The following is a 12,018-nucleotide window of genomic DNA, read 5'->3' as shown; positions in this document are numbered from 1 at the left end:
AGTGGTTTTTCTTTTCTCATATAGTATTTGCGTTGCGGTTCTTGTTGCGGTAGGTGAAAATTGACATCTTCGTTTAAAGATTTTTTCTCTAGTAGAGATGCTTGCCATATCGTGTGAAAAAAAAACCATCGTTTTTCTTCTGAACGATTTTTTTTGTTGTCGGTGGAATGTAAAATTAATGTTTTTTGCATGTGAATTAATTTATTGATTTTTCACGGATAATGCAATATCATGTCAAATAGTACCGTTTATCTAGTGGTGATTTAATTGATAGCATGTGCAATGTGCATTGCGCACACATAAAACGTCTATTTTGGCGTTGTTGTGTTTTCTTTCTCGCTCATTTCTAGTTTCAATTGAACTTTTATTTCCATCGTATATTTATCGCGCACACACACACACACACATTTTCCATTTTAATTTATAGTCATATATGAAATGGCATTTCGTTTAGAAAACTGGATTTTCGACGGATTTTTCTTGAATCATACAAGATTGGATCGTTGACATTGTAGCTCATTGTATATGGAAATGGTCAGTACACTTTTTCACATATGATATGAAGAAAATCAGAAATTGTTTCGTTTTACATTCAACCAGATATGCGGATGGGTTCGTCGTTTTCCATTTATATGAATGAATCTTTCTCGATGTTTGAATTGCAAACTTCTGAATTTATCCACACGCATGAACGCTAATGAACATCAAAAACTATCAAATGTTTTATTATTTCAAAGAAGAGAAAAAAAGATAGCAAAAAATGCCACATATGGTTTTATAATTAGTGTCGTTTTGTGTGAACTTATTCGCATTTCTAACGTATCACATACAGAATTTAGTAGATACTGTGTGTATGGCTGAGATGAATGAACGAAGAAGAAAAAAAAAACGGCGCTACCAAAAATGATAAAATGACACACTGAGATATTTTCAACAGTATACCAAAATAGAACGAATTGAATCAATACACTAACACATGTATATTCTCTAACGTGTCACATAAAATATCACATTTTACCGTTAAATTAGCATATGAATTGCGCGAAACGGTTTGATTTGTAACAATGAAAATTCTTGATAGGCTGCGGTTTTACGCAAAACTATCACTCATTTTGAGAGCATAGTGACAAATATCTTCTTTTTTTCTCGTATTATCCAGTGTGAGAACGATTACATTTTTTATTAGATGATTTGCATAATTTAGCAACAAAAGAGCCAAATAAAATGTATTTAAATCGAATAATGAAGACTTAATCAATGAAAGAAGAAAAAACTTAAAGTTTTCTGCGTTTTCTTTTTTCTTCTTCTATATTCAACGCAATATTTTTTCGTTCAATTTTCGTATCGTAAATCTATTTTTTTGTTGAAGAAAAATGAATTATTCATCAAACATACAAGAGTTTCAGTGCATTTTTTGACTTATAAAAGAACTTTTCCGAATCATTGTTAATAAACGATTTATTTTTTTTGCAGTTTTTTCACCCATTTCATCGCAATCATCCCTATGCGATGTTCTTAGCAAGAACTATGCAGCTGAATTATTGCTTTCGCACATGAAAATTGAAATGCAATATATATTGCCTAGCGCGCGCGCGTCCGTCATGTCTGCAGATATGCGTATCTCGTCAACACATTCACGTACAGAGAGATTTATTCCACACCAAATCGTCAATTTATTTATAGGCATAAGACACTCGGTCGGAGAGCACAATATCCGTTCGATTAATAAGCACGTTTAACGATTGGCTAATAAATATTAATTTTATTACACTTTAATGAATGCAACATATAATCAAGAAAAAAACGAAAAAATACCATCGTAATACGAAAGCGAAAAAAATATATTTAAAAAAAAAAAACAAATCAGAGACTGATTCACTCATCATATTCCAAGAAATTGCATTTAGAATTTTAAATTGTACATATAAAAACTTAAACGAAATCGAGAATAAAAGAGGAATAATAATTTAATAATAATTAGATTAAAACTAACCAGTCGATATGATAAAAAAGCGAAATCACAAAATGTACACAGAAATAGTGTCCACTAGGCAAGAGACAAACTCTTGAAAAAGTTGAAGAAAAAAACGGTTCGTTGATTTTGATTATTTAAAGAAAAATCTTCTTTTTTTTCGTTCTTGATATTATTTCACCATGAAGAGCTAAGCGAATAATCGTAGTATGTCAACTACTTGCTGGTCAAATTTCAACTGAATCAAAACATAACAAGCTATTCGTATTATACGTTAACAGCACATTTTTCTTCTTCAGCCGCTAGTTTATGCGCCGGAGAACCATTTCTTCGTCTTGGTCGAGGTTTTTTTCGCTTCTTTTCTTCTGTTGTTTGTTAGCAATGATGATCCGCTTGAGAGTCGTCCGTCTCTCCATGCTTAGTGGCTATATGTTTGTGTTTCTTTTTCGATTATTATTATTCTGTATGTTTGTTGTTTTTTCTTTTTTCGTTTCGCACGCTGTTTCTCTTTCTATTCTTTCATCGTTGCTTACTTTTTCTTCGTTTCTTGGCTGCATGTTCAAATCGCTTTTTGAGTTGCGTCGCTTCGGCATGTTTAGTTCGCAGTTTGTGTGTACATCGTGCATCTCTCTCGGCGTATTTGTTTGTCTGCTTTCTGTTGGCTTAACGCGCTGCTATGCCATTGGATGCGCGCAACGGCACCTCTAACCGCGCGCATATCTCTTTCCCTATGTTACTGCATTTCAATGGGATTCTTATTCGACAAGTTCAAATTTGCTCACGATCATAATGATCGAGCAGAGTCTTGGTATTGATTTTTGATTCCGATTTTTTTATGGTAAAGGGTTACGCATTGATGTTTGTGATAGTGGTGGTGGCAGTGTTGGTGGTTTGCTGTCTCAATTTGTTGTTGGAAGGCTTTATTCCAATATGGTCATTTCAATGGTTCTCTTGATTTGGTTGCATTTATTTCAACATGACGTTTCAAACTTAATGAACGATTTATCTTTCAAGACGTTATCTTAACACTTACCGTTCATAATGTTCGTAATTTCAACAGATTGAAACGATTTGATATCATATACGTGCAACAACCACACAAAATCATTCAATCAATGACCAAAAGGGAAAATAAGAAAAAAAAAATACATAATTTTCTCGCACATTTTCCATACTGATACAAGTCGTCGTTGTCCCGATCGTCGATTCATTATTAATGTTGTAGATATTTTTCAGCTGTGTTAATTTCTATTCGTCGCACCAATCGCAGAAGTTCAGTCGGCTGTGTGTTTCCATTTTTACACTGTTTGTGTCGTGTGTGAGTAAAATTACCTCAATCTACATTCATGCTGCGTACGAATTGAAACGGAAGCAAAAAAGTAAAACATAAATTGTGCACGTCTCGCGTCCACAGACGCACGCGCACGCACTCAACTCAATCGACATTGTCCATCTATCTGAAACTGATATTGACCGATGACGACGATAACGACGACACCGACGACGAAAACAAATTTTCAATATTGAAACGATCACATTTTCTCATCTTATCACTTCCATCTAATAACCATGCAATTGTTGTAGTGACTTAATTTGCGCGTCTTTGATGCCATTCGCATCACGACATGAGCTGTTTTTTGTTCGCTCTCTCATCTCGATCTTCCATAGTAGAAACGTAAAAATAGAAATATTCTCGTAATTTTTTGAACTGCATTCCAATTACCGGTGTGCTTTGTTTATCGAATGTGTTCGTATTACGCTTGTGCGTTTGTTGTTGTGATTTTTCGTTTGTTTCAGTGGCTAACACCGTTTTTCAATGAACTTTAAGACTTTGAGTATCCGTGCGCAACATAAATGCTCAAACTATTTACTGACGATACGGGTATACATTTCGAAATATCCATTTGCCGCATACATTTTCATATCTCTCTCTCTCTCTCTTCCTCTTTCTCTCAATTCGAATATATCATCGCCAATGTTTAGCACATTTAATGGTCTCATCCTCGCGTATCCTAGCTTTGCGCACTTTATGCACAATCGGTGCGCGCAAACAATGTCTGTTTTCTTAAATACTGTTCATATGCAATAAATTTGAGCCATAATCAAATATGCCGGGAGACTAAACGAGTGTGTAGAACGCGAAAACGAGACGAATGAGACTAAACAACTGCTATACAAATATGTTTGTCTGTTTTGTTCTTTTCAGTATTTAAAATTCATTTGAGCATTAAAAATCGCTTCGCTTTACATTGAAACGCTATTTGTTTTCTGTTGCCATTTGGATTTTTATGCATTTTCATTTTGGTTTATGCCGCCAATTCACTTCATTTGGTTAAAAAATATGTCTTTGCCGGATACGTTGACCTTACTGCTTTATTGAACAATCGTTCGTCTGCATATGTATCATTTGAGTTTCATTTCACAGACTCTTTTTCACTCTTTTCTTCAAGTGGTAATACCAAAATTTTCACATAAATTATCGTTTAGCTTAGGTACAAAGCGGCCTTCGGTCTTTATTCAAGAGATTTTGTGCAAATTTGCAGCGCAAAATGAAAAAAAAAACACACAAGCTCACAGAAACATAGACAGATGAAAAATATGCGGCATAAAATATGATTCGGCGTTGTGAATTTGTTATCGCATGGTTATTTCTCTTTACTTGAGCAAATTTATCAAAAACAAAATAAAAACAATGAACAAAACATATTGCAAGTGAAATAGTGTGCGTGTTATTCGTCTTCTTGCTCTCTGAATACTCAGCGGAGAAGCATAGAAATGCTTCAATTATTAAAATTACTTTAGTCAAAGCTGCCTGAACAAGCATTTTCAATTTGCAAATGGAATGTTTAAAATTGTAAGCAAAAAAAAAAAAACGCATAAATTACTCAAACTTGAAAATTCTTCATAAAAAAATAGAATTTTTACAATGTTCTAAGTTTTAAGCAGTGACCGGTTCGCGCATATTTCTATGCTTGCCTAAATACGCTAGGTAGCATAGATATGCCAAGCATAGCCGCAAACGCAACCGACGCATCGCCGTTCACTCTATATGAACAATACACATGTTCGTTTATGCAGACGACCGTGCGCATACAATATAGCTCGAATCGAATGGTGACGGGTGCGTTGCGGCTTGCGTCTCCGCTATGCTTAGCATAGCTATCAGGCATAGAAATATGCGCGAACCGGTCACTGGTTTTAAGTTGATGGAAAAGTGAATCAGATTTAAAATTGAATTTGCATTCGAAATGAAATTGATGGTTAATTAAAGATGACCCACCATAATAAATTGAAAAAAAAAACTTTACAGGTATTATTTTGTGTTAGGTTTGAGACGCATAAAAAAATTATCGTTGAAAGCGACAGCGACGAAAATGCCGATTGAAAAGAAAATGAGGTCGATAAAAATATTTCTTGTGTGCGCGATGTTGCCGATTACATCGTTTTGTTTTATTTGATCCATAAATTCAAATGCCAACAATAAATGCGACCAGAGCACATCTTAGTCGGTGAAGACGCACCGCTGTGTTGCCAATGTTCTCGATATTCGAACGAGAGAGAGACACTCCAATTCACATAAAATATAATATTGTATATCTGTATCAATAACTGTCTTTTGTTTACTAATCGCCGAAAATACCATGAACATGTCAAAAAACCGATAAACATTTTTGTTGTTTTGTTTTCGTTTCTTTAGTGTGTCTTTTTATATATTTCGATCCACATTCCGACGATCGCTATTCGATGATTCTAGGCGTGGTTAATCAACAACAAAAACAACAACAAAAAAGATCATGAAAAAGAGTTCGCAGATCTTTCGATCTCTCGTATTTGAATCGTGTGCATTTTTTGTTGTTATTGTTGTATGCATCGAAGATGAATTGTTTGCAAAATTTTAACATACCTTTTATCGAGCCTATGAATATAAATTGTGCAAACAATGCGTATTTCAAATACAAACGTGCACACGGGGGACTATAATCAATAATGACCGATCGACCGCTGCCGGTTTGTATGTGATTCAGCCTGTTTACTTATTCGGTTATACTTTTGCACATCTCAAGATCCTGCGTTCATCGTGATATCACTGTGTGACCGTTGCTGGTTGTCGCCGACAATGCCAACATATTCATTCAAATGAATTAAAAAGTTTTATGCGCATTCTCTCAGTTCAACTCCTCTATATCAATATTTATCACTTAGTCTTAGATAATCAAACGGGCACCGAATACAATGCACGACAACAACAACAACAACAACAACAACAACAACAAAAAGAGTGAGAGCGACATCGAGCCGCGCGCGTTTGAGACGCAAAAAGAAACAAAGATGTTCTCAATGGCAAATGTGTCTAATGCACATATTGTATTCAAACCATCTTGATCGTTCTAAACATCGCAAAAAAGAGTGGTAATAAAATGAAAGGGAATTGTGAGGCAACAACGATTACTTCATCGTTGTCCATTATTTCATGTCTGTTTTTAATCATTTAATGCGTTCGAACAGCAGCATAAATATCTTTTTTTATTTATTTGGATACTTGGAAGGATACTTATTTGAATTACAAATGAAGTGAACAAAAAAAATGAAAAGTTAACTGTGAAAACAAACGCAAATACATTTTTGAGAATGAGAAGCATCATGTTGATTTAGATGACTGGCGCTGCATTATTTCGTATGCTTTGCACAAACAATTACAATTCTAGACATTTAAACATATTTTATGATGAACACACAGTAAGATGATAAATCGAATAATCAGCCACCAGAAAAAAGCAAAAGCCCAACACATAAAACATATAACTATGGCCATAGTAGTAATTTAACGATCGCCGAGCATAATCATCATATCTTTTAGTCTATGCCTTTATGCATATGAATTAGTTTTTTCGCCCATCAAAATTCACCAAAGAATTTTTTTTTCTTTGATTTTTATGTTTGACATTTATTTTCTACATTTTGGCGTGAATTTTGTGTAAAAAAATAAATAAAAAATAAATCGTGTTCTTATTGTATGTGATTTTAGTGTGATTCAACTTTTTGCCATATCGATAAAATTCACACGCACGCATATTTGTGTTAATGACTTTGGTGTATTTCAAACTACACAGGTTTCTTTTTAAATTGCTTAAATTTGGGATAAAAAAATCGCCGTATTAATTCCCAATTAGATTGTGATGTTCTTTAAACATTAAAGAGAATTTCTCGTCTTTTAAAATGAGATCGTTTGAATTCCGGCAATGCAAACAATCGACTTGAAATAAAAAGTAAAAAATTATCTCGAAACTTTCATTGGCTGAATTTTTCATGTTTTGAGCTTGAACGCTTTTTCAAATTTGATCCAAAAAGAAACTGGTTATGCACACTTTCGCGTACACATACACATCAAAATAATTAAACACATTCGCTACCTGTGTGTGGGGTACTTGAATTACAAACGCATATTTCAATAAACTTATTCATTTTCAAAAATTTATTGACCAAAAACAAAATTCGAGTAAATTATTTGAGATACGGAACAAGCGATAGGCATGTCAGACGGTCAGGTATTAGTAGTAGCAGTTAATGGCGGTGGCATCAGATTGAAAACTGGCTTTGAAATGAAAACGCACAGAGAGACAGAGAAAATACGGGAAATATTTTGTGATATTGACCCAAAAAACTGTTTTTTTTATTCGTTTGTGAATTTTATTACGGTGATTTTTCTATGTATTTCTGAGCACGTGCTGGCTATTGCATGCAAAACGAAATGGAAACACATAAGAAAAGAATGTGTTCTTTTCCGCAACGGATCATCAGCATATGAATATGAGATGTTTTTCATTGGTCATGTGCATGATTTTCCGTCTACCTTCATTGATTGAATTTAAGCTTTGTGTGTTTATTCCGAATCTTCTCCACAGTAATTCGTGAGCAATATGGTAATGTGGGCATAGCTGGGCAGACAGGGGGGAGGGGGGGATTACCCCCTCCTGAGACATCAAATTTTGGCGTTGCCCCTTTACAAAATCATCAAATTTTTGCGTTATCCCTTTACAAAATTCATGATTTTGGATAGATTTTTTCTCATTTTGCTAGGGTTTTTGGATCATAGATGAAATTTTTCTATTTTGCTAGGAGTTTTTGAGAAAATTAACCCCCCAATCCCCCCATGAATTTTTCAGTCTGCCCAGCTATGAATGTGGGGCCAAGGTAGCAGTTGTATCTGGACACATGACGCAAATAGGAAACGAGAACACACCAAATGCACACACCAATGTGCCATTATGTATCGAAAATCTTTTCATGAATTCAATGCGATTGAGTTGAATGGAAGTAAAAGAAGAGGAATAAGAGAAGTGCTTTAATGACACAGCATTAAATGGTATTGTTTGCATGAACCATGAAAGAAGTCGCCAAACAGGCGTTAGTGGATGAGAGCGAGACAATGTAAATGGCGTTTAATTCAATCGGCCAACTTATTTGAGCAAGGAACACAATCGGCTGAGAGAGAGGAAGAGAAAGCGGGATCGAGGAAGAAAAAAATGAGACAGTGGATGAGAGTGAGAAGAAAGGTTCTTTATTGAATCATGTTGTGCATGGTGTCAGTGGTCATAAGTCACCGTTGCTCTTTCTATTTTCTATTGAGATTATGAAAAGAGATCCAAAAAAACTCAACGACATTTGCAAATGGTAATCGCATTTCGGGTGCCTTTATTCTTTCTTTCTTCCTCGTCGTTTATTGAATGTGAAATGGTCTTTGGAGTTATGCTGTGTGTGTGTGTGTGTGTGTTTGTGTGGTCGAGAGTCAAAATAGTGTAAAATTGAATTGCTTGGCTTTTGACATACTCTTTTCTTTTCATTATTCTATATTTAGAAACGATCACTATTTCAAAACATACACTGTAACTATTGAGTTGAAAGTCAAGATTTTGAGACGCAATACTTTACCTACATTCGATCTCTTTCTCTTTATCTCTCTTTCTCTGTCAGATTTGTATGGTTCACTTTCTCACGAAATCCGGGCGAATGAATGATGAGGCTAATTTTCAGAGAAGTACTCGACATCACTCTTAATTGACGATTTATTTATTATTCATAACGGCGGTGGCAGCAGTGGCGTCTTGCGTAAATAAATCGAACGTAAGTTACTTGCCATCGATATGGACATAGATTGGGTGAGGAAAAAAAGGAGTTGTATGATGTACAATGGATGTATATGTGGGCAATGTGTGCGCTCACCAGTGGCCTGCAAGCGCATCTCTGTGGTACATTGTGGCTTACAGTTAGCTTCATTGTGTGTTGTATCTAATGCCCATTGAAAACCACTTCATATTTCGGATTGTTTTCCATTAATCGTTTGAATAAATGGAAAAATAAGAAGAAACAAAAGCCAACAAGCATACACATATCCAGCCTTTTTTTAAAGAGACTCAATAAAAAGCAATGCTTTGTTCCCAAATTTTTCATCTTTGTTTTTTTCTTCTCGCTCCGTGTGTCCGTTTATTCTATTTGTTGTTCTAGATTAAATCAAAAGCGTAAATAATGGCCAAACAATAAAACGTATATCTCAGTAGCACATATATGCTTCCACTTCTGAATGCATATAAGCTTTATAGAATGCTCATACCCACAGACATAAATTAGATGATTAGGCTATTGGACATATAAGCGCACACCAAAAATGTGTATGATTTAGATAAATAAATACACACAATTTCGCCACATATCACCACACACAATATAATTTCCAAGTAAACACACCATATAACGGACTTTGAGCCATTAATTTCGATCGTGTTACTACGTTTCGTTTCTTGATCTTCATCATTTTTAGTTATTGTTAGTTATTTCGTTGTTTCTGGTCTTTCACATATTTTTGGCCAATAAAATTTCCAGTAATGTGCTACACCGCAAAATTATTTAGTATGCTTTACAATTAAAATTACCATACCATAGAAAATAGCAGTCGCCCATCCAAAATAAAAGAAGAAGAAGAAGAAGAAGAAAAAGTATTAAAGCTGAACAAAATACTTGTAATTTCACGAAAGGGAGCGATATCACGTCAAATTCATTTGAATAATGAACGAATGGAGGAGAAGAGAAATAGAAGAAATGGCTAAACAAATATCCGTTCAGGTGAAAATCGTCTTCGTTCGTACGATTTAAAGACAAATTAGCATAAATCGTATGATTTTTTATTTGGAACAAAATGAGAAAAACACTCGAAACACACTCGTCATCGAGGAAATCAAACTATTTATGTATTCTCTTCGTTGGGCACAGTGAAAATAAATGGTGCGATTTTAGTTCATCAGCGCACACGATCATGCAAGAATGAAGAGTGAAACGATAGAGAAGAGAGAAAATAATCGAGTTTTCGTTCGTTTTAATTTCGTTTTAAAAATCCAACGACATAGAAATGCTGTTGGTGGTCTTGCTCATATATTGGGCGTATATACATTAAATTGTGCTCATTTGTCATGGAATTATATTGCTATAATCAACTATAACTTATCTAGACTACCAATTGCAAGTGTTTTATGTTATTTTTCTATAGTTTCTCTCTCTCTCTATCTATCTATCTATCTTTCTGTCTGTCTGTCTAATTTTCGTGTGTATTTAACTGTCGTTAATGAAGTGATTATTAATGGCAATATTAACACAAAAACCTATCTCCCGATTGAATTTGGGAAAATGCGTGTTTTCGATTTTTTTTTTTTTTTAATAAATTTCATGAATTGAATGGAAAGCGCATATCGAACACTTTATATGGAATCGCAAAAAGATTATAATCAATAACATACATGGGCAAGGGGGATGTAAGCCCGGTCAACCGTTAAATTGTTCCAGCTAACCCCCTCGGCGGCAAGCAAATATTTTTTCGATTTGTTAGGGTTTGTCCGTAAGAAAGTGGAGACATTTTCTGCTCTTCAATTTTGTGCGATATGGGTAAAATTCTTTCAATTTTCCAAGGATGGACCCCCCACCTTAAATTCTTTCCGTGCCCATGTACGATCAGTTAACTTAATATCCCAATGATATCCGTAGCCAGAAGATAATATTCAATTGAATAGCGATAAAATCAATTCATTTTCACCATTAAATGACGGAAATTTTTTAATGTGCAAATGATTTTCTCTGAGAGCAGTTCTTTGGTGAAGAGCTATGCCCCAAAACCAAACTGGCAGCATATAGACATACATACACAACTTTTCAATGTTCTAAGTTGCATGCTTTGTATGATTATTTAAAGGTCAACAAACATGAAATTCCAGAACGTGGACAATCGAGAGAATTCCACCATTTAAATTTCACTTTAAAAAATATTCCCAAAGGGATCTATAGATGTATGCGCGCGCACACAATATGGACCGGAATCATAGTAAATAAAAAATTATTGGACGAAATTTTACATAAATTATTAAGTATGGCACATACCGAGAAGAGGTCGGGCAGTTAGAGACAGCATGCAACGATTGAAACAAGTAGTTTTATCTCAATGTTGCCTTCCCAAAAATACCGTTATATTTGAAAGATGATGAAGAAGTGGCTAAAAAAGAGAGAGCATATAGGTGAATAAGAAAAAAGAGCAAGAGCAGGAGATAGTGAATCCCCATGCCAGCCAGAACACCAAACATATATATGTAGCATAATTTCACTCGCAGTGGCATTCCTCATCTTTCACAAAATGATGAATGACTTTTCAAATAAGAATACATCTTTTTTTCGGTAATAAAACAGACAACAGATAAACAAATCTGGTTGGCCAGTCTTGCAAATGGAAAATCGATTGATTTAAGTGCCAGTATTTCCATCAAACTGTATCGATAGTGATCATTATTGGCGGCCACGCACATTTATGGTGGAAATAATACGCTCAGTTTGAGCGCAATACATTTTCGCCGTTTTTGCGTGCGCGTGTGCACATTCTTGTTGCATGAACGCGTGCTTGAAAATATTAATTCGATGAATGGAATAGAAATGCTACTTTTCTTCTCTTCATCGTACATGCGTACTTAGTTTTTGTTGGTTGTGATCATTGATCATTCCATTAAAAGGTGATA

General features: G+C 34.8%; 1 protein-coding gene across 1 annotated transcript in view; it reads right to left on the bottom strand.

Moving 5' to 3' along the window:
* Positions 1 to 2,193, bottom strand: part of LOC116346618 (cell wall protein RBR3) — a 40,685-nt gene extending 38,492 nt beyond the window's left edge. Inside the window, exon 1 of the mRNA XM_031776778.1 lies at positions 1,994 to 2,193. The gene's annotated coding sequence lies outside the window, so the exon portion shown is untranslated. The remainder of the gene's footprint in view (positions 1 to 1,993) is intronic.
* Between the last annotated feature and the right edge of the window lie 9,825 nt (positions 2,194 to 12,018).

The sequence above is a fragment of the Contarinia nasturtii genome, unplaced genomic scaffold (genome assembly GCF_009176525.2).
Source record: "Contarinia nasturtii isolate CC-2019 unplaced genomic scaffold, AAFC_CNas_1.1 Cnas_scaffold_129, whole genome shotgun sequence".
Taxonomy (NCBI): Eukaryota; Metazoa; Arthropoda; class Insecta; order Diptera; family Cecidomyiidae; genus Contarinia; species Contarinia nasturtii.
The sequence above is the reverse complement of the archived record's forward strand: the minus strand, read 5'-3'. Positions and strand labels throughout refer to the sequence as shown.